Here is a 20,179-nt window from a genome sequence, read left to right as displayed (position 1 = left end):
GAAAGCCGCACACTTCATCGGGGTCACCGCAAGCTATAAATAACGCCGCAGAGGTCAAAGTGATCTCTTTCAAACAGCTGTACCTTGGCCCACGCACGCAGCCAAAGAGGAGCCGGCATTCCTCCTCCCCGCGACGTGAAATAATAATGATAACGTGTATGCTTTATTTATCGGCCTAATGTTTTATAAAGCAGACTGCCTGAAAGATAAAAAAAAGAAAGGCGAGAAAATTTCCCAGGAAATGCGCCGATGCGTTTGACCTTGTGCCACGTATCACGAGCTATTTGAAGGTTAAGTGATTATTTTATAGCGGGCTGCAAAACTATTTGCATAGCGCCAAAAATAATGTCCCAGCCATTGAGTTACCACATCACAAGCCTCGCGCGCGCGAAACCTCGCCACACATTGTCCTTTGCCAAGTTATAAACTGCTCCAATCCCACTCGCCCCCCAAGCATGAATGATGTCTTACAGATCCAGGATGTATTAATTAGCGAAGAAATGTGGGCTCGTGCGTTACAATCATTCATTGGGAGACAGCAAACCGCCGCAGGCATTTGCCCACAAGGACATCTTCTTCGGTCTTCCAATTCCAGATGTCCGACGGTTCGACGTACATGAAAGCCCTCGGACGCCAAGCCAACGTTCGCGACTGCAACAATCTCGGAGCGGTGAACCTTTCCACAGCGACGTCTTCAGAAAATTCAGTTCCTGAAGAAGCCCCCCCGCCCCCCCCCACCGCGGCACGAGGAGCAACCGGCAAACGCAGCTATACCGGCACATGGGGAGCAAAAACCCAAACGTTCGTGTTAAGCCCTTCCCAATCCTAGTGCCAGGACGCGAGAGATGGAGCCGTCCTACGGCACCCCAGGGCTCTGGCTCCCCATACAGAGGCGCCTGTCACCAAATGCATGAACAGAATAACAACAGATTAACACGTCGTAAGGCTTTCGCGACCAATATCATCCGTGAGAGGTTTTTTTGGGGTGAAATCGCGTACATATCTAAATGTGTCGTTAAAACCCGCCACCACCCGACACAGCCAACTGGTAAGAGTTGTCACGTAAACAGAACGTGCCTGTTCGTCACTCGTACAGCACTAACCGGTGTGTTGGAGAGCCAAACCACAACATTGTAAATGTTGGCGGGTTTTAAAGGCACATTTATATCTTTTTGCGCGTAGTCACTTTAAGGTGTTTTCTTTGTTCATGTTTTTGTTTGTTGCGGTCGCACCCGAGTCAAGAGCCGCATGGCTCACAGGGCTATACCTAATAAATGAAACTGAAATGAAACTGAAATATTTACGCGATCAAACTCAAAAAACCTCTATTAAGGAGATTTCCAACAGTTTCAACAACCGTCCTTATTTTGGTTTGTTTGTTTCTTTGTGGGTAGCAAAGGGGGCGAAGCGGCCACCACCACCGCGCTGTGAACCTATCGTCTTGGGTTTGATTCCCCGACCACGGCTAATTTATAATTGGGGCGTGATATCTAAACCGGTGCAGGGGCCTCCCGCGGGATTTGCTGGCTCTAATGTGCAAAACAAAATCTGCACGTATCACGGGAGGAGGAATATCATACAATCGTGGAGGGGAGGACTACTTTTACATGCAGTGTCTTGAGTGGTGTATAAATATCATCATCACTTTGCAACTGAAAATAACCAGGACTAATCCGTTGTAATTTATATGCATGCATTAACCTCCCCCCATCTCTATCCTTCGCACCCGATTGGCTCACACGTGATGACATCACATTTATCCCCCGTCTATTTAAGACCAAAGCAGGAGGATTTATCCACAACTTTGGCTGCCCACCTGATGATGCTGGTCGCAATTACCGGCGAAACGTCACGGTACTCGACTTGTAAATGTTGTAGTGGGTTCACTCTCCAACATACACTACACTATACAATACACTATAATACACACTATACTATACACTACACACTACACTATAATTGTAAATGTTGTAGAGGGTTTACTCTCCTACATACACTACACTATACACTACACTATACTATAATTGTAAATGTTGTAGTGAGTTCACTCTCCAACATACACTACTCTATACACTACTCTATACTACACTATACACTACACTATACACTACACTATAATTGTAAATGTTGTAGTGGGTTTACTCTCCAACATACACTACTCTATACACTACACTATACTACACTATACACTACACTACACACTACACTATACGTACACTACACTATACACTACACTTTAATTGTAAATATTGTAGTGGGTTTACTCTCCAACATACACTACACTATACACTACACTATAATTGTAAATGTTGTCGTGGGTTTACTCTCCAACACACCGGTGTGCTGAACTTGCAATGATTTGTCACGTTTTTGTTTACTGGCAAACCTTACTAATTGGCTGTGTCGAGTGGTGGCGGGTTTAACGACGTATTTATATTTGCGCGACCTCTAACCCAAACACCTCTATTTTAGACTTAACAGGCTGTCCCCAGGATAGCAGCTCGACGGTCCTGGGATACACCGGGACAAGCGGCAACCCGTGCCAGCATGCTGACCAACGGCGGCGGCCGCATGGTCGGACAACTGCCGGTGACCCACGCCGGCGAGGGGAGGCCCTCATCCGGCAGTGGGGCCGACAAATCGGCTGCTCGTGAATGTTGTTGCTCGTTTTTTTTTTTTACCAGGAGAGTTGAGGCCATGTTCGAGGAATCACCCCTGAGGAACTCAGGTCCTATATAACAGGGCTGCCAATATCCGTCGCAGACTCCCGAGCGAGCAGCTGCCACAAACGTCCACGGGAAGAGGTTGGGTCCCGTCACGAATTACAACAAAGCTCGTCGATTCTTTGGCTTTTGGAGAATCCGCGCTGTGTTCAACCACCACCGTCACTGCCGCCGCCGCCACCACAGGTCGCATCGCACCTTTCTGCTTCTTCACTCCCACTGCTCCACTCCGGAGTTCCCTCCCTCCTCCCATCGTCGCCTCTTAATTTCTCGTGACAATAAAGAGAAGAAATGTGCCACGCTCTTTACCCATCACAGCTTTTACACTGCAGTGCCGTTTGTTGCCGGCCTCCCGGAGTTTTTTGGAAGGTAAAAACGCATGGCCGTGTGGGCGCGCGGGAGCACCTTCCACGTTATCGCCAGTGTGCGCCTGCAAGCGTGTGGGATGAACGAGTGGCGGCGGCCGTATGAACCGTGACAGCGCGTTGGGCCGTTACGAACAAAGGCCCCCCCCCCCACGCACCCCCCCCCCCTTTAATATGTCGTCCACGCGCAGGAATCCCAACGAGCTGGCCCCACCAACTGGGCTGACGCGCGCGCAAACGCACAGCCGGGAGCCCTTTGTGCTCCGCCCGGCTTGCGGCACACACCTTCACGCGTCGCGCCACTCCGCACGCTTTGCTCCTTGTGGGATTAATTCGACGTGACTCAGTGTATCTGGATTTCTAACGTGATTATCTCTGGATGTAATGTGCGCCAATCATCTAATTTAATTATAGTCGCTTACGCATCCTGACTAAACGACATCATTGGCTTTTAATAACCCCTGGAGAGTTCCAGACAACTGTTGATCCCCCCGAAGAAAGATCATTATGCGTACGGAACTCGCGTGCGCCAATTCAATTAACGACGGAAAAACTTGCGCCAGTCGCCACCGCTGATGGGGAATCCTGACACGGGGTGGTGTGCTGTTTCGCTGCGGAGTTCCCGAAGGGAAAGCTGCAATCGTCCGGCGAACGCTCGACGCCGACGGCGCAGTTTGAACACGAAAAAAAAATCGCTCGTAAAAAAGAAAACACGCAATTCAATCGCAACGATGCACCCTTGGTAGTACGTTGAGAGACAGACGGAGAAACGCACGGGTCAGAGAAGACGCGCGGATAAATGACAGGACGCGACACAGCTGGAAGGATCAAGAATAATAACGGAGTGGCAAATAAGAAATGGAACGCGTCCAGGAGGACGCCCGCCGGCGTTCAGCGGATCGTTATATCGCAGGCTCACGAGAGACGGCATCAGCTTGGGGAGGTCTTCATCCAGCAGTGGATTGAGCATGGCTGCTGCTGCAGATCATGGCGGTGACGATGATGGTGATGTACGTATGCACGTTGAACTTCTTTCGCACCGTACGTCGCCATATTCGTTTTTCAAAAAACACTCCATCGCCATGATGAAAAGGTGATTGCAGTGAGGGATTTGAAATCGTGCGGGAGCGGAGTGGAAGTGACCCAAGCAGTGGACACGGCTGCCCCTGTGCAGCGCTCGCGACGTATCCGGAGCGGCGACGGGGCCCAGTAAATGGCGGTTCCAACCCGGCGGGCGGCCCTGGTTATCACCGCTGGTGTGCGTCGGCAGTAATAATCCTATGCGCCGTCCGCTACGCTCAAAGCGGACATTAACGACCCAGTGACGCCACTCGCAAGAGCGGCCCATCCATCGCGCGTGCCGGCGTCAAGGTTCAACTCTGCCAAATTCGAAGACTACGCCGCAAATGACTCGAGTGGGATTACACTCACACACAGCAGCAATCATCGCTCCCCCCCCCCCCCCCATACTGGCAGACGAATGCCTCTGGTCATTCTTAAAGACTCATTCTGGTGGGTTGAGTTCTCACCTACCGCAACCACCGACCCTGTCCGTCCAAGTGCTCGCCGAGCTGCATTGAGCGAATACGGCCTCATAAGGTCGTGCTCAGTACACACAAAGTGTTTGCTTCAAGTGAACCACAATACCTTGCTGATCTCGTCAAGGAACATAAAACCATCATCAAGCGAACTCCGGTCATCCTCGCAGCGGCTTTTGGCTCGCCATCGAAACAAAAAAGATGGCCACTGCATCGCGCGCGTTCAGATGCGCTTCTGCGGTTGCCTGGAACGCTCTTCCTTCGAATGTTCAGAAGATATTGGGAGCTATGCACTTGTAAATCTACATTGAAAATTCATTGCTCGAGAACTGCTTTTTGTGTTCAGTTTGTTGTCCTTCCCCCGCACCTCAGATCAGCACGGTTGGCCAAGTATGGTACTATGGATGTTCAACATACATACGTACGCATACATGACCTGGTTAGACAAAATAAACGTGATTGAATCCGAACTTCACGAGTTATTGCTCAACCGCAACAATGCGGTCATGTCGGGCAACTGTCCCTGAAAACGCGCGCGGCTCGGCATTAAATATTAATTCACGGCACGCACGCTCACCGCAACTCCCCGGGTTGTCAAGGGAGACCTCCGTAAGACACGTCGCAGGTGACACGGCGCTGCGACGACGATGATGATGATGTCCTCATAGAGCGCGAGCAGAATGTGTCGGGCGGGCAGCGACGCACACACGCACACACACACACAGGCACACACACACACAGGCACACACACACACACACAGGCACACACACACACAGGCACACACACACACAGGCACACACACACACAGGCACACACGCACACAGGCACACACACACACAGGCACACACACACACACGCACACACACACACAGGCACACACACACACAGGCACGCACACACACACACACACGCACACACACACAGGCACACACACACACGCACACACACACACACGCACACACACACACAGGCACACACACACACAGGCACACACACACACAGGCACACACACACACGTGTTATTTACTGCGCAATGACACGAGCAGTGGCGTGAGCAAACGCGCAAGCGGGACCTCGTGGGGTGCAGGCGGCTCAGGGCCTCGGCGGATTCATTAAAGAATATATACGGGTGCATCGAACGTCAGCTCAAGTTCAAATAAGCATAACAAAGCGAACTAACATGAAGAGGACACATCATCATCTCTAGCTCTCTATCCTGCCAGCATCTCAGCTCTCTTCTCTCGTTTCACCGCATGTCTCCATCTCTTGTCAATATCTCTCGTCGTCTCACTGTGGTTGTATCAATTGTGGTTGTATCAAAGACGGCACCCCCAAAAATTGCGTCTTCTTAGGCTCCCCCCCCGCCGCAAAAGGGCTCGCAGCTCCGCTGGGACATCTGGATGAAATAAAACGTGTTTGTGATGTACGTCTAATTTGAACAACAATCGTTTACAGCCCCCTTAAATCGATCCACTCCTCGAAGGTCTCCTCCACGTCGCTAGACCATACTTCACCATGCATGCGAGTGCGGGCCAGTACGTGGGGCAGCGCCCAAGGACCGGCTCGTAGATCCGACGTTAGCCGTGGCCGGGAATTAAACTCAAAGCCGATGAGGGGGGGGGGGGGTGTTCATAGTGCAGTATGCTAACCACCGCGCCACTGCTCGACCTACACACACACATACACACACGCACGTGCGCATATAAGGCAGAACTTAATGAGCACTATAAATACAGCCGAGCTTGACAACCAATAAATCTTGAACAAATCTTTATTCCCCAGCACTTTAAATAAACAAACTCAAAAGCCTGTTTGAAGACCCCTTGTTCTCCGCAACTTTTATTGGCCTTAAATCAGCTCTGCTCCAAACAGCGGCTGTGGCGTGCGGGGCGCCCTCGGCGGAAGAGGTGGCCCGCCGCTCCGGCTCGGGTCCGAAGACGTCCGCGGGGAAATGTCGGCGGTGGAACGTCGGCGGTGGAACGTCGGCGGTGGAACGTCGGCGGTGGAACGTCGGCGGTGGAACGACGGCGGTGGAACGACGGCGGAGGAACGACGGCGGTGGAAAGACGGCGGTGGAACGACGGCGGAGGAACGTCCGTTGGGAAACGATCGAGAGATTGAAGCTCGCCCTGGGCCCCAACCCCTGCGGAGGCGGCGAGAGACGAGTCGAGATGACCCCGCGGAACTCCAGGGCTTCAGTACGCGGCTATTTTTTTTTTTACACGAAGCCCCCCGCACTTCCGCTTTAAATAAGCGGGTTAGCGAAATAGTAAATAAATAAACATGCGCGCTTTGGACGAGCCGACACTTTTGTTCAACAACTTCGTGGAAAATTAGGAGGGTGAGGTGAGGGGGTGGGTGGAAGGGAGGGAAGTATGGGGGGGGGGGAGGGAGGAGATGTACGAAATGTAACGCGTGACCTACGACCCTGGCGTCACCCCCTCTTTTCGGCAGACATGTGCATGACAGATGTTGGGGCTTCCAGTCGCCGTGCTATTCCATTTCACCCGTAATTTGCATGTTGATGCAAAAGCTTTCAGGAGGTAAAAGCTTTCCGATTATGAACATGCCAATGAACTCCAAAAGGGCCAAAGAAAACAAGCGACTTTCAATCTTCCCATTTTGTCAGGCGGAGGATCCCGGGCTAAAAAAAATGGGGGGGGGGGGGAGGGGGGGCCGGCGGGGCTCTCCCCCCCCCCCTATTGATGAATGGTCGGAGTGGCGCTCGGCGCATTCCGAAAAAAATCAATCAAGACTGTTACCACGGCATGCCTGGGAAACAACACACACGCACACAAAGAGCTGCCCAGCGGATAACCCAGAAGATGGTGCAGAGCGGCGGCGGTGCGAGGGAGAAACGCTCTCTCCCCAACTGAAGAGAAATGGGTCACTGGGCTGGGCTGGGCTCGGTGCAGGCGACTTTAACGGGGGCCGCGAGACCGCACGGGAACGGCCCGACGACACGCAATCTAAAGACCCCAAATGATACAAACAAAAGTTTTATGTCGAACGCAGTAAACGTTTACTGTCTCCCAATAAAAAAAAAATATACACACACACGTAGGGGCCCCCTTTTTTTAGTTTATTTTTTTTTACTTTACTGGGCGAACGTTCAAGCCCCTTTAACTGCTCTAGAAAAAGACAGCTGTACATCCACGAAGCGGACCCGGACCCAGGCCAGCCCAGCATGGGGGCCCTTAAACTTGGGTTTCATTTATCTGCCACCCGCTGATACAAAAACACATCGTCCACTGTTCACATCATCAATCAGAGATGCACACAATTGGAGAGGGGCGGAGGGGGGGGTGGTCCTGGAAGCGGTCGGGGGGAGGTGGAGTGGGCTGAGTTGGAAAAGCCGGCTGGGTTGGGAGAGGCGGTGGTGGAGGGGGTTGGGATATAACGCTGGGGCAGCTGGGTCCCCCCTAGCCCCGCAGATGGTGGGGGGGGGGGGGGGGGAGAGGTGGGAGGGGGAGCGAGCAGAGCCCTGCCGAGAGGGCCTTCACAATACGAGAAGTGCAAAGTGAAAGCCTTAAAGTATAAGTTTGGGTTTTCTCTTATTCAATAATGTGGCTTCTTGCAGCTGTGACTTTAACACATTTCGGTTTGGTTGCCATGCGACGGACACGTTTTGCAGGGCATTTAAACAATGAAATGAAGTTGTTCGTACCCCTCGCGTGCAAATAAGATGCCTACTGAAGTGAATTCAGAAGTAGCTCTGTAGCATCCTCTTTCAAGGCCACTTTTTTGGCACAAGGCAGTGTGCACTGCTCACTTAACAGAGTTCCAGATGGAACTATGACAATAATGCTGATATAACACAAATAGGATTATAATTGGGGAAACAGAAACCTGAGAGATGTTAAAATGAAATGTCTCCCTGCTCAAATGAGCATTGGGTGGTGTTGTAAACTGCTGACAACTCTGAGCCAGGAATGGGAATTCCACATTCCTATGACATGTGGCAGTTCATCCAAAGGTCAAGCACTGTGTGCTTCCGATGCGGAGGTTGTTATTTTATCCACCCTGGAGGGATTAGGTGCCCAAGTCAACCCCCCCCCCCCACCCCCCGATCGGGATCTGAACTCATGCCCTTTCATTTGCGAGGCGAGTTCTTGATCACAGCACTAGCCAGTCATATATCCATCATAGTTATTACCAGCCATGGTGTATCCACTGCTGGATAAAAGACGAACCATCCCTCCGCCATTTCTCATGGTTACCACAATGCAACAATCCATCTCGGTCCTACACCGTGCAGTTCACCGCTCCATCTCCTCTCGTTTCACCCCTTTGGCTACGATTCCATTACCAGTCTCGTTCATCTGCCATTGCCCCTTGCAGCGATGATGATGATGATGTGCCTTGCCCCCATGTCCTATTACGTTCCTCATCGGCCAATACCCGCTCTCGGATTTGCCTTTGCTTTTTGACTTCTGTTCAGTTGTTTACCGTTGGTCTCCCGGTGTAATTCTGAGAACGCGTCTCTCTCTCTCTCTCTCCCTCAATGCTTCATTGCACACTCACGTAGGCGCGTTGAACTTCTTTCGCACCGCACGTAGGCCAACCGTGCTTATCAGAGGTGCTGAAGAACAGCTCTTGTTCCATTTGTCTTGCCAGTGCCCATGTTTTGGATTCAACCTGACATTGGAAAAATTCACCGAATGAAGCTTCTCAAGGCACAATGCTACTATCAATTGCTTTTCATTATCAAATTCAGTTTTCAGTCAGCATTCCCTTCCGTTCTTATTTGCCTGTTTAGTCCAATATTTTGATCCCATCAACGTTAAATAATTGCTCTCGGAAGGGATACTGCATGTTCTGTCCTGTGTTAATCCACTGCGAGATTAAGACCTCCGCCATACTGTGTTGGTTATCGAGGTTGCTTGACCGTACTTCACTACGCTGGACAATGCAGGTTAGTGAAGGCGAGGAGTGGGTGGGAAGGGGGGTAGGGTACTGGGACCGGTTCAGATATCGCTCACCACTCATGCTAGCCACGGTCGGGGATTCGAACTCAGCTCGCGGAATTCGTAGCACAGTGTGCTGTCCACTGCGCCACTGGTCCACTAGGCGTTTGGGGCATTTCAATTCTCAAATTACAAAACCGCACTGGCATCGACAAACACAACCAAAACTATTCGGTGTAACAACAAAATAAAACAAAAAACGGACCGAGTGTGTTTTTTTTTTGGCGGGGGGGGGGGAGGGGTTGGATGGAGGAGTCCAAACTTACACAGCATTATTTATTGTTGATAACTCGACCCATTAAAACAGCGGATCACTGCTCGAGAGGTCAAGCAAACGCAAACCGGGGGGTGGGCGGTGGGGGTCGTCCGTCAACTTGGGGGCGGCAATGTCCAGAGGGCAGTGTTCTCGGTTTCCCTTAATGATTAATACGTCGGGGGGGCTAATCGCTGCCGAGGCCGCTGTACGTGGCGCGCCACGCGTGCACCTGTAGGCCAGGTGCAGTGGCCTGTGCCGCCCAGCCGGGCGGGGTCACAGAGGTCGACCAATCGGCACCCGACAACAAAAAAAAAACACGGCCAACAAGCCAGGGACATCAAAGAAGGCAGCAGAGCGTGAGAGACCTAATCTGCTCAGGTTCGGAGAGGCGATGGAGGGCGGGTGGTTAGGGGTGGGGGTGCAGGCGATGGTGGAGTGGGCTGGGGGTGGCGGCGGCGGCTGCTGAGGTTTAGCAGCGAGCAGGCGGACGGACGAGGAGGGAGGGAAGGGGGAAGGGAAAGATGGGGCTGGGGGCGATGGTGGGATGAGGGTTCCTTGGCCCCGCACATAAAACGCTGTACATTAACAGCCCGGCTCAATGAAGCCGAAAAATCAATAAGCACTTCCCACGAGTGGGTCCCATCGCCGGGTTTTAAGCGACCGAGCCGATGACGACGCGTGGCACCACGCGCGCGGCCCCGCGTGCTCCTTCCCATTCCCGTCGTGCGACGGTGCATTAAGGCGCTCTCCGCTCTGTCTAGTGAGCGATTTGTACTCAATGTTCATCCGCACATCGTCGACGTGGGTACGTAACACACGGACGGACAGACGGCCGCCAGACCTGGCAGCGTGGCACCGCGCCACCTCGACGGCTCCTTCCAGTTCGGCGAGCGAAAAAAAAACCCGTGCCATGGAAACGCTGGCATCAGCGGGTTTGTGTCAAGGAATTTGTTTCTCTCTCAAACCCCCCCCCCCCCCTCCGCAGCCGCCGTTGCCAAAAAAAAAGAAACGATGACTGTTGACGTCATTGGCCCTGACCGATGTTGGTTCAGTGGCGCCTCTCTAAGCGGCGCTTGTCTTCCGAGGTCCGGGCTCGGCCGGCACAAGCGCGCGGGAGGGGTGGGGAGGGGCATCGCGGTCCGGTTTTGGAAGCCTTTCCCCCTTTTGTGCCGAGCGAGCGAGTCGGTGACGATTCTGTAGGAAGTTTGGGAATTGGGGGGGGGGGGGGGCAGTACCCCCCCCCACCACCTCCGCACCCCTTGAATGAATATCCGTGCCTAACTCCCTACCGCTTTGTACCCCCACCTCCCCGCTGCCCCTAATTCCAACAGCGTGGGCTGGGCGCCCACTCAAAGTTCAAGTTGAACAGCTCATCGACAGACGATGCTGGTAATGCCGCCACATGTCACAACCGCTCCCCCTTCCTTCTGCCGGACGTCAAAGCAGCGTCCACTCCTCCAGCCTCCTCCCACACACTCGGGGAGCTCTACACCAAGGGTCTGTGGGTATGGGTGCCACCCCCCCCCCCCGCCACCACCACAGTAGTCGGTGCCGCTCCCACCCCCCCCGCCGCGCTCAACGCGTCCCCCACTCGGCATCGGGGTGGCCGTGGTCAAACCAACAACGTCACCGCGCCGAGCAGCGGGCCCGCAGGCCGCTTGTTCGCAACTCCACCCACGCCTTCACGATCAGTAACTCTGCGCGCGCATCGTCAGGCCCTGCGTGCGGGATACCGCCGGTTCCTTGGGGTCAAATTGTAATATGGTACGTGTGTTGAACTTCTTTCGCACCTTACCGTGGCCAACGATGCTCATCGGTTGGCTACGGCTGTCTGACCCCAGATTCCTCCCTCCCTTCCTCGGGCCTACGTAAGCCCATATCGTGGTGCTAGTGGTGGTGGTGGGCAATCTGAGACTGGTGATGACTCCGCTCTAAGTCCAAGTGCCTACGTTCGTCAAACACAAGACAGCCAGCAAGTTTGAGGATAGCAGACTGAGGTTGACCTTCGAATTTCTCTCCCTTCCCTTGCCTCTCCCCTCCTGTTCTTTCCTCACTCTCCCCTAGTTCAAACCATTCTGTAATATCTGACCAAGACGGAATATTGGCTGTTAATTTTTTGAGAATTATGCAAATGGTGGAAGACCGGTTAAGGGCAGATCTTAGCTTTTTTAATTTTGATTCTAGCAGGTAAGGCCCACTAAGGTATATAGCTCTTTTTCAAAAGCAACCTGGCCAAAAATGATAGCCCAAGTGGCATATCATGTGGAAATTAATCGCAGCCAAAAACACTAAATGCATGTTTCTCAATGCAGAGGGAAAAACCGGAGGACCCGGAGAAAAATCCACGCGACCACAGGATCGAACCCACAACCTATTGTATACCAGGCGAGGTAGTCAACATCTTGCCAACGTGGCGCCCCAGTTGGGAGGTCGTGGCGTGTCTGCCATGCAGCCGGTATGGCTGCTAATGGGTCTGGGGACGGCAGGAGGCGTTGGCGGCGAGGAGTGTGGCGGCATCAACGGCTGCGGTGGCCATGATAACGTCTTGATCCTGAACTAACTGATGAAACTCAGACCACCTTGCTCACAAATCTATTCTCTGCTGCTTTTGCACTGGAAAACAACAAGACGGTTCAATGCAATTTAGGGCGCTTTTCGCCAAGTCGTACAACGGGGAGAAGCTGCAGCGTCTTTTAACGTCACCGGCGCACACTTCCGCGTGTCGGGTACCGAATCCGCCGTGCCTCGATCCGGCCTCACGGAGTTACAAAACATCCTCAAACGTTCGCCAAAAACGCTGCAGGCGTCGCCAGTCGGTCCCATCACGCGTGCAAAATGAGCCGCAGCTCGTCCACGTAACTCGCATCAAAAAAATATGAAAAAAAATCCGCGTACGATATTCGTGTTTAATAATATTTTTTTAAATTCAAATTTAAGAAACCCACTACATTTTTATTTTATTTTACAAAAACATAAAAGCCGAGAATTAAAGCAGCGAGGGAAGGGGGGGGGGGGCAGTGGACAAGGCTCTTTGCCGAGTGAGTCGAGAGGAGGAGGATTGCCGTTCTGCTAAATCCAAAATTTCCACGGAAGAGGGGGGGGTGAAACTTAGCGGCCCCTTTGGCAAAGCTGCCACCAGACGAGTACGGAGATGGCAGCGTGATTGAGGTAAATCCGCGGGATGCGTTTCCGAGTCTCGGGCAGAAAACCGGATGAACTCACCTCAAACATCAAAGCGAGTGGCTTATGCAAACGAAGGCCCCCCCCGCCGAAGCCAGGCTGATTGGAAGCCAGTTTAAAAAAAAAGATGAAAGGCCAAATCGCAGGCACCTTTTGAGCGAAATGGCTAAAATATTATATCATTTTTAATGGGAATTTAAGCTATTCCAATTTTTAAGAGCGCCCTTTGAAAAGTCTTTCACGTTGTTATCAGGTAAAGCGCAGGAGCGTTCCGTCATCTCAAACTTGGTTGCGAGCGCGAGCGCTTTTTGCCGAGATAGTGAGCGCACGCCGCAGTCGTTCACACCATCGCGGGTTCGGAGTTCCCTGGCCACGCGACGCGTCACAAATGGCTCTCCAACGAGAAATAATTCGTGGGTTTCCCTGAAATATTTGTTGTCACTTTGTAATTCTACATTTACCTATATTGTCGATGCACGGCTGATATGAAGGCCTCCGTCTGTGCCATGTCAGCCGTGGGGGAGGGGGGGTTGTTTGGCCATACTTCACCACGCCGGTTCAACGCAAGTTTGCTGTAAAGAGGAGCACAGGACCAGTGGCTGATGTCAAACGCCACCAACGTTAGCTCTGGCCTGGATTCAAACTCGGGTCGCCAGGCTAACTGTGCACTGCGCCAACCACCACACTACCGTTTACATGCCACACTTATTGATGTTGTGGTTTAAACTGCGGGAATTTGCAATGGATGCACAGAAATGTATCTGCAAATGAGGTCAGTGATTTAAACGTGAGTAAACTTTCTGCAATGACGTTAATTATGTAGAAATTACAATTCCAACCTGGACTCGGTAATAATTATTACTATGAACAGTCATGCACTACATTTTCTAGTAAACAATGAAGACGCACACAAAGGTCCCTCGCATAGCCACACCGACCGCTGGGCAAGCGCTGTTAGCGAGCACCTGCGAAGGCCGGTACGGCACGCGACGCCGTGGGTGGCAAGCGCCACGCTCGGCCGTCTTTGTCTCCCCAGTAGCAATGTTTCCGTATCGCACCGATCACTCATTTGAGGCCGAGGCGACCTACGGGAGGCCTAGGACCGGCTCAGATAATCGTTACTGGTGTTGGCCGCGAGCGGGAATAGAACTCTGGTCGCCGTGTTCGTGGCGCGGCTCGTTAATCGCTGCACTACCGCTCGCTCCCCCACAACCAAAAGCAACACGCACGCGCACGCACGCACGCGATCGCAAGCACAAACACTGCGAGCCGGCATACACAATAACGATCGGGATGGGGAAACAGATTGCGAATCCAATCAAGAGACGCCGCACCTAGGCTGATGTTTTTTGGCAGCGCAATTAGTTTCCCCGTTGGCACAGATGGCTTGTCTCAAATAATAATCCAATTCCTCATCACGAAAGTCGCCAGAATGGCGCGCCACGCCGTACCGCGCCGATTGCGCCGGGCTTAGCGCAACCGCGGGCAGTGCGTTAATGGCTGCACTGTACTGATGGGTCCTAACGATGATAAAGCCAGTCCGCAGTCTTATTTTACCGCTGCTTGTTGGGACGGCCATATTTTATTCGGTCCTCATTGGGTTGGTGGCCTAAGTAATAATAATATTGACACACGGTCAGCTCTGTCGGCTTAGAGAAGGCTGAGAACATTGTACATGCAATGTGTGTCAAGTTCAAGTTGATTTTGTTCAACTGAGTGAGAATTCAACGGATTGGGTCGGGTCTCATTTGCAAGTCTCACCCGGGTCACCAAAATGAGAGAGGCAAAACAAATAAAATATCGCTGCTCACACATATTGTTCCGGAACGCGCTTGTTGTTGTTGTTGTTTTTGCTCCGATTGCTATTTACTTTATTTGTTTAACTTTCTTGTCATGTTGTTTTTTTGCTTTTGTCATACTGTTGACCCAGGTAACTCTTGCGAATGAGATTTCTATCGTCGTCTCTCGCGAGCTCCAACCGGGCAAAACAAAATCAGCTCAGAACCCGAAACATCAAACGCGACGTGCACAGCTGGGCAACGTGGATAGCAGCCGTGCCACCCTGCCGTTTGTGGGCGCCGCGCCATCGCGTGTTGGGTAAAATCGCGGTGGTGCTGGAGAAGGAGCGATGACGCTGGGGGAGACAGCCACCGGTACGCGACCAGCTCAGCAGAGACAGCCATCGGTACGCGACCAGCTCAGCAGAGACAGCCACCGGTACGCGACCAGCTCAGCAGAGAGAGACACCTTGTGGACGAGGCTCTCATGACAAAAAATCATTCTTTTCCAGGGAGGACAGGAAGAACGTAGAATGGAATAGCTTGTGACCAAAGAGCCCCAAATGTGCACCTGATCTCGACAAATCGAGATGTTAACTACCTCACCTGGTATGGAGGAGGTCGTGGGTTTGATCCCAACCCTGACGCCTGTATATCTGGAGTTTGTGGCATCTCTCTCCCCATGGTCGTGTGGCTTTTTCTCCGGGTCCTCCGGTTATTTCCTACACATTAAGAAATATGCATTTAGATTATTTGGCTGATATAAATTTCCACATGATATGCCACTTTGCTGAGCTATAATTTGTGGCCAGGTCGGTTCTGAAAATGAACTAATAGCTCAGTGGGCCTTAACTGGTAAAATGAAAAATAGTTTAGTGTTAGTTTAAATCTCAAAGGCTAAGCAGGCTCAAACCAGGTTAGTGTTCACACGGAAGGTCGGGCCAACTTCGGCTAAAATTGACCCAACGGTTCTAACCATGTGCCGACGTTGGCCCAACGTTGCACCAGAGCCTGCCAGATGTTGTAGGCAGAATACTGCCAGGGTGGCCAGCAAGTGGCAGTGTCTGAATGTCAGTCAACCCCCACATTATGTGCGGTGGGCTTCATTCCAGTTTTTTTTTCAATTTAATCCCACATGAGGCCAAACTCTCATGAATGGAATTGGCCAAAAAGCGTGACGTGCAAGCATTCGACCCTGCACGCCCATGAGTAACCACAAGGCAGAGGCGCAGCCCTGCAATTGCCGGCTCACGCCACTGCTAGCAGAAGGGCCCCCACTAGAGGGACCACTAGAGAGCCCCTCGAGAGAGAGAGAGAGGGCATTTGGCCTACGCTTTGTGCTTGTCAGACGACGTCTCTGAAGCGGTTGGAATGTCCACACTTTACTCCATCGCACACAACCTGCCGATCGATTAACAGTGGTGATACACATCCATAATGCAAGCATAATAAAGGTTTATTGTTCGCGTAAATATAAATGTGTCGTCAAGCGCGCCACCACCCGACATGGCCAATTAGTAAGGTTTGTCACGTGAACAAAACGTGCCAATTCGTTACTACTTCAGGATACCGGTGTGTTGGAGAGTCAACCCAAATTTACAATTTGAGTACTTTGTGGGTTTACACTCTATTATTATGGATAGTTGTGGTTGCGAAAGCCTACGTGTTAAATATAATACAAGGACTTACAATATTTCCAAACACAGCAGCCTATAACACCTTTTATATTCCCAGTGGTCACGCAGTGAAGCATTAATTAGGCTCAAACTTGTTTAGCTTCTGAAATCTGAATTAATCAGGTGCATTCCGGATCATTTGATTAACCATTCGGTACATTTTGGCTGCGTTGTGAGCAGCAGAGGGGCTGTGCGACAAAATCCAATGTTGTAATGTACTTCCATGTGCTCACCGTCTTCACCAACCCACGCTCACCCATGTAGCAAAGTATGTTATCATAAACTGGCATGGGGAGGCCTTCATCCAGCAGCAGATGGACACGAGTGCCATACGTGTTCGCTCTAAAAAATGCATTAAAAAAACCCAGAAACTATTTTATTTACCAGGTAAAGCCCAATGAGCTATCAGCAATCTTACAGAGGCAATCTGGCCACACATCACAGCTCATCGAAGCGGCTATCATCATCATCATCACACGAGGGAGTTTATAGGAGCGGCCAAATTATCCAAACGCGCGTTCCTAAATGTCAAGGGCGAAACCGGAGGGACCCGGAAAAAAATCCACACGACCACCGCGTGGAGAAAGAGAGAGAGAGAGAAAACACGTGAACTCTAAATACACAACAGGCATCGTCGTGGTCACGGGATCCAACCCACGTCCTCCTGTCTACCAGGCGAGGGAGGTAACACCTCCTTCGCCACCGGGCCGCATCCCATTCCTATACCGTCGACGAACCGTCGTCGGGCGACGACTCTGTGACGCGGGCGCATTCCCCTTTTTTTGTTGAGTGGCGACGGGAGAGGCCAAACGTCACCGGCTCCAGCAGATGGCATGAGCCTAAGTGGCGTGACTACCTCTGCTGCTGCTGCTGCTGCGGCAGCGCAGAGGCTGCGTTCGAATGATCATCCGTTTGGCAGGCGCGGGCAACGTGCCTACGTTCAAGATACCTAAAGGCGAGGCGAGGCGAGAGCTGACCACCGCATTCATCGCCGCAGAGTAAAATGTTTCTGCACCTAACAAATAAAAAACATCTCTCTCTCTCTCTCTTTACGGTTAACCGGGTTGTGTTGGGTTTCGCGGTGCGTGTCCCTGTCGTACATTGACGTTCTCAGACCTGTCCTCCTGTAAACTAAAAAAAATAACTGACTGTCTTGAGACTCGGCAAGGATCTCTTGCGTAAATAAATGACGTTGTTATTTGGGCAACTCTTAATTTCCTGGGGGTAATAGGGGTTTCAGGGGTGGTTGTGGTTAAGCCAATTAGGCGCTAAATCATATTCATCGTTTGTCTACGCTGGATTGGGGGCGAACGTGTTCAGTGTGCCATCTGTTTACAAGCAACTCGCAGTTGTTAAAGTCACGCATGGACGTTTACTCGCAGACTGCTTGACCCTCAACGAGTGAGGAGCGGGGAATAGTTCCAACCGGCACCACTTACTTAGTGGGGGTGTTACTATCTGTCGAGACGCATTCGCTCCTTTGGCTGCCGTTTCATCATCATCATCCCTTCTAGTCATGACACATCCTGCCCATGACCGCGTAGCTCGTCTCAACGGTCAGCGTGATGTGCGGCACGCATGCACGCGCGGCACCTGGACGCGTCGTACCGGCACCATGTCCGACGTTTCGCTCCACGTGCCGGGAGCAGCTCACGTTCTGCCTTGGTTATCCAGCACTGTCAGCTGCTCCTGCTGCTGCCATTCCCAGGTGTTGACCCTGATTGGCTTAGCTCTCCGACGTACGCCGACCGGCCACCGTTGTTTTGCTTTGCCTGGGAGGACACAGGGGTACCCGGAGGAAGCTCACCACTCGTGCATACGAGGGAGGTGGGCAATTTCTAAAAATGAGAAAAAAAACTTTCCCGACTCATTTTGAAGAACGCGCGTTTTTCCCGCAGCGGGCTCGTTTGTATGATGCTTTCTTTCATTCGTTTCTTCCCCGTAACACCACATCGCAAAAAAAATGAATTCCATATATCCAAGGCAATTGGAGCCGCACTTGCAATAACAGCGGCCATATAAGTAACGTCTCTTCCTTTTGTGTTATCTAACGCACATACATCATCCACCCACCGCTAGGCATTAACGAATTGAAAATATCCATTTTCACCGGCTCAGCAGACTTTCCCCGGCAGCATTCTAATGACGTGCGACGCGGTAACGACGCCGCGCTTGGCTGGGCACGTGGTCGGTCGCGGGGAGAGCCGAGAGAGAGAGAGAGCTCCAAATTGGGGGCACTGCGAGCGCGGAATGAGCTTCCGTCGCCCCGCCATCGGGAATGGCTCCCGTCCACAAACCGCTCCCCCCGCGTCTTCGCGATGTTCCGCCGGCGCCGAATTCGTCGCCAATACACACGGGCGACGTTTCGCCATTCTCAGAAGAAACAAACTCAATGGCCAATGGGTGCAGGGCGCGTCGCGACCACGTGCCGCGCAAGCCCGGGAACGCGTCGGCCAAATTACGCCGACAGCTGGGAACGGCCGCATTATCCAACTGGACGAGCCTGGCTGGAGGGCGAAGCAACAATGGGGCCACATGCGTTTGAGCCGGTGGCCCGCGCAAGGCTGACATCATTGCACGTGCAGTTTTGGTGGTCGCATGACATGCAGACGAGGCATATGGGTGCGAGTCGTGTCTTTTAAACTATTTAAAAAAAAAACTTTTTTTTTTATTTCACCAGGCAAGGCCCACTGTGCTATATATCTCTTTTTCAGAAGCGACCTGCTCACAAATGATAGCTCAACGGAATGGCCCATGACGTGGAAATTTAGAGCCGCCAAATACTCTAAACGCACGTTTAAAAATGTGGAAGAAAATCCAAGGGCCCGGAGGAAAAAATCCACGCAACCACAGAGGGAGAGACACGTAAACTCCACGCAGAGTAGGCATCAGGGTCGGGATCGAACCCACGCCCTCCTGCACACCAGGCGAGGGCGTTAACATCTCGCCAACGTGGCACCCACATTTTTTGTGCCGTCGCTAAATTCGTTTCCAGCCACCAAGCGTCCTCACCGCGCGATGTGTTTCTGCATCGTTTTTACGGCGAGCGTTGAATTCTAATTCTCCACCGAATGTAAATATATCGGCCATTACAGTCGGACGGAAAAAAAAAATTTAAATTACCGCATTCAGCAAGAAATGCATTTCATTATAAGCCACACATTTAGCGTTAAATCAATTACGAACGAGACGTTTCAACGCATTGATTTATCAGAATTCTCCAAAAATATAAGAATTGATGTTGTGTCACCGCAAGCCTCAAATGGTTTTAGGTAATAATGCCTGATTAACGTTTTCCCCGAACCTCCAGCCTTAACATTCCTCAAGTGAAACATCACGCGCGTGATGCGCTCCCGTGGCACGACAACGGCCGTTAGCGGCAGCGCCCGAGCACGGCCTGCAACGGCGAGGTTCGCAGGGGGCCCCAACGGGGCTCCCCCGTGCCGTTTGCCCGCGCCGCGGGCCGCGCCGGGGAGGACGGTATGTACGCAAGCCAACTAGGCAGAAAGGGCCGGTTAAAACCTCGGCCGCCCCAAATCCCGCGGGAGGGTCATTTTGAAGGCGGCCCGTAAATCCCACCGTCGCGCCGAAAGCGCCGGGCGGGCGGGCGGGCGGGCTTGAGGTGCAACGCGCCGAGACCGACGCAATGAGAAGCGGAATGGGAAAAGTCCAACGAGCTGAGACAGTGGCAGGAA

General features: G+C 52.1%; 1 long non-coding RNA gene across 1 annotated transcript; it reads right to left on the bottom strand.

The window, feature by feature from the left end:
• Positions 1-3,252: 3,252 nt before the first annotated feature.
• LOC142929572 (uncharacterized) lies at positions 3,253-19,823 on the bottom strand. Its single transcript, XR_012945714.1, has 3 exons — positions 18,078-19,823; positions 15,415-15,530; positions 3,253-6,770 (listed from the first exon to the last, which is right to left on the bottom strand). It is a non-coding gene; the product is annotated as an uncharacterized LOC142929572 (long non-coding RNA).
• Between the last annotated feature and the right edge of the window lie 356 nt (positions 19,824-20,179).

The sequence above is a fragment of the Petromyzon marinus genome, chromosome 31 (genome assembly GCF_048934315.1).
Source record: "Petromyzon marinus isolate PM22_M1 ecotype Great Lakes invasive population chromosome 31, UKy_Petmar_22M1.pri1.0, whole genome shotgun sequence".
Lineage (NCBI taxonomy): Eukaryota > Metazoa > Chordata > Hyperoartia > Petromyzontiformes > Petromyzontidae > Petromyzon > Petromyzon marinus.
This window is presented reverse-complemented; position numbering and strand designations above follow the sequence as displayed.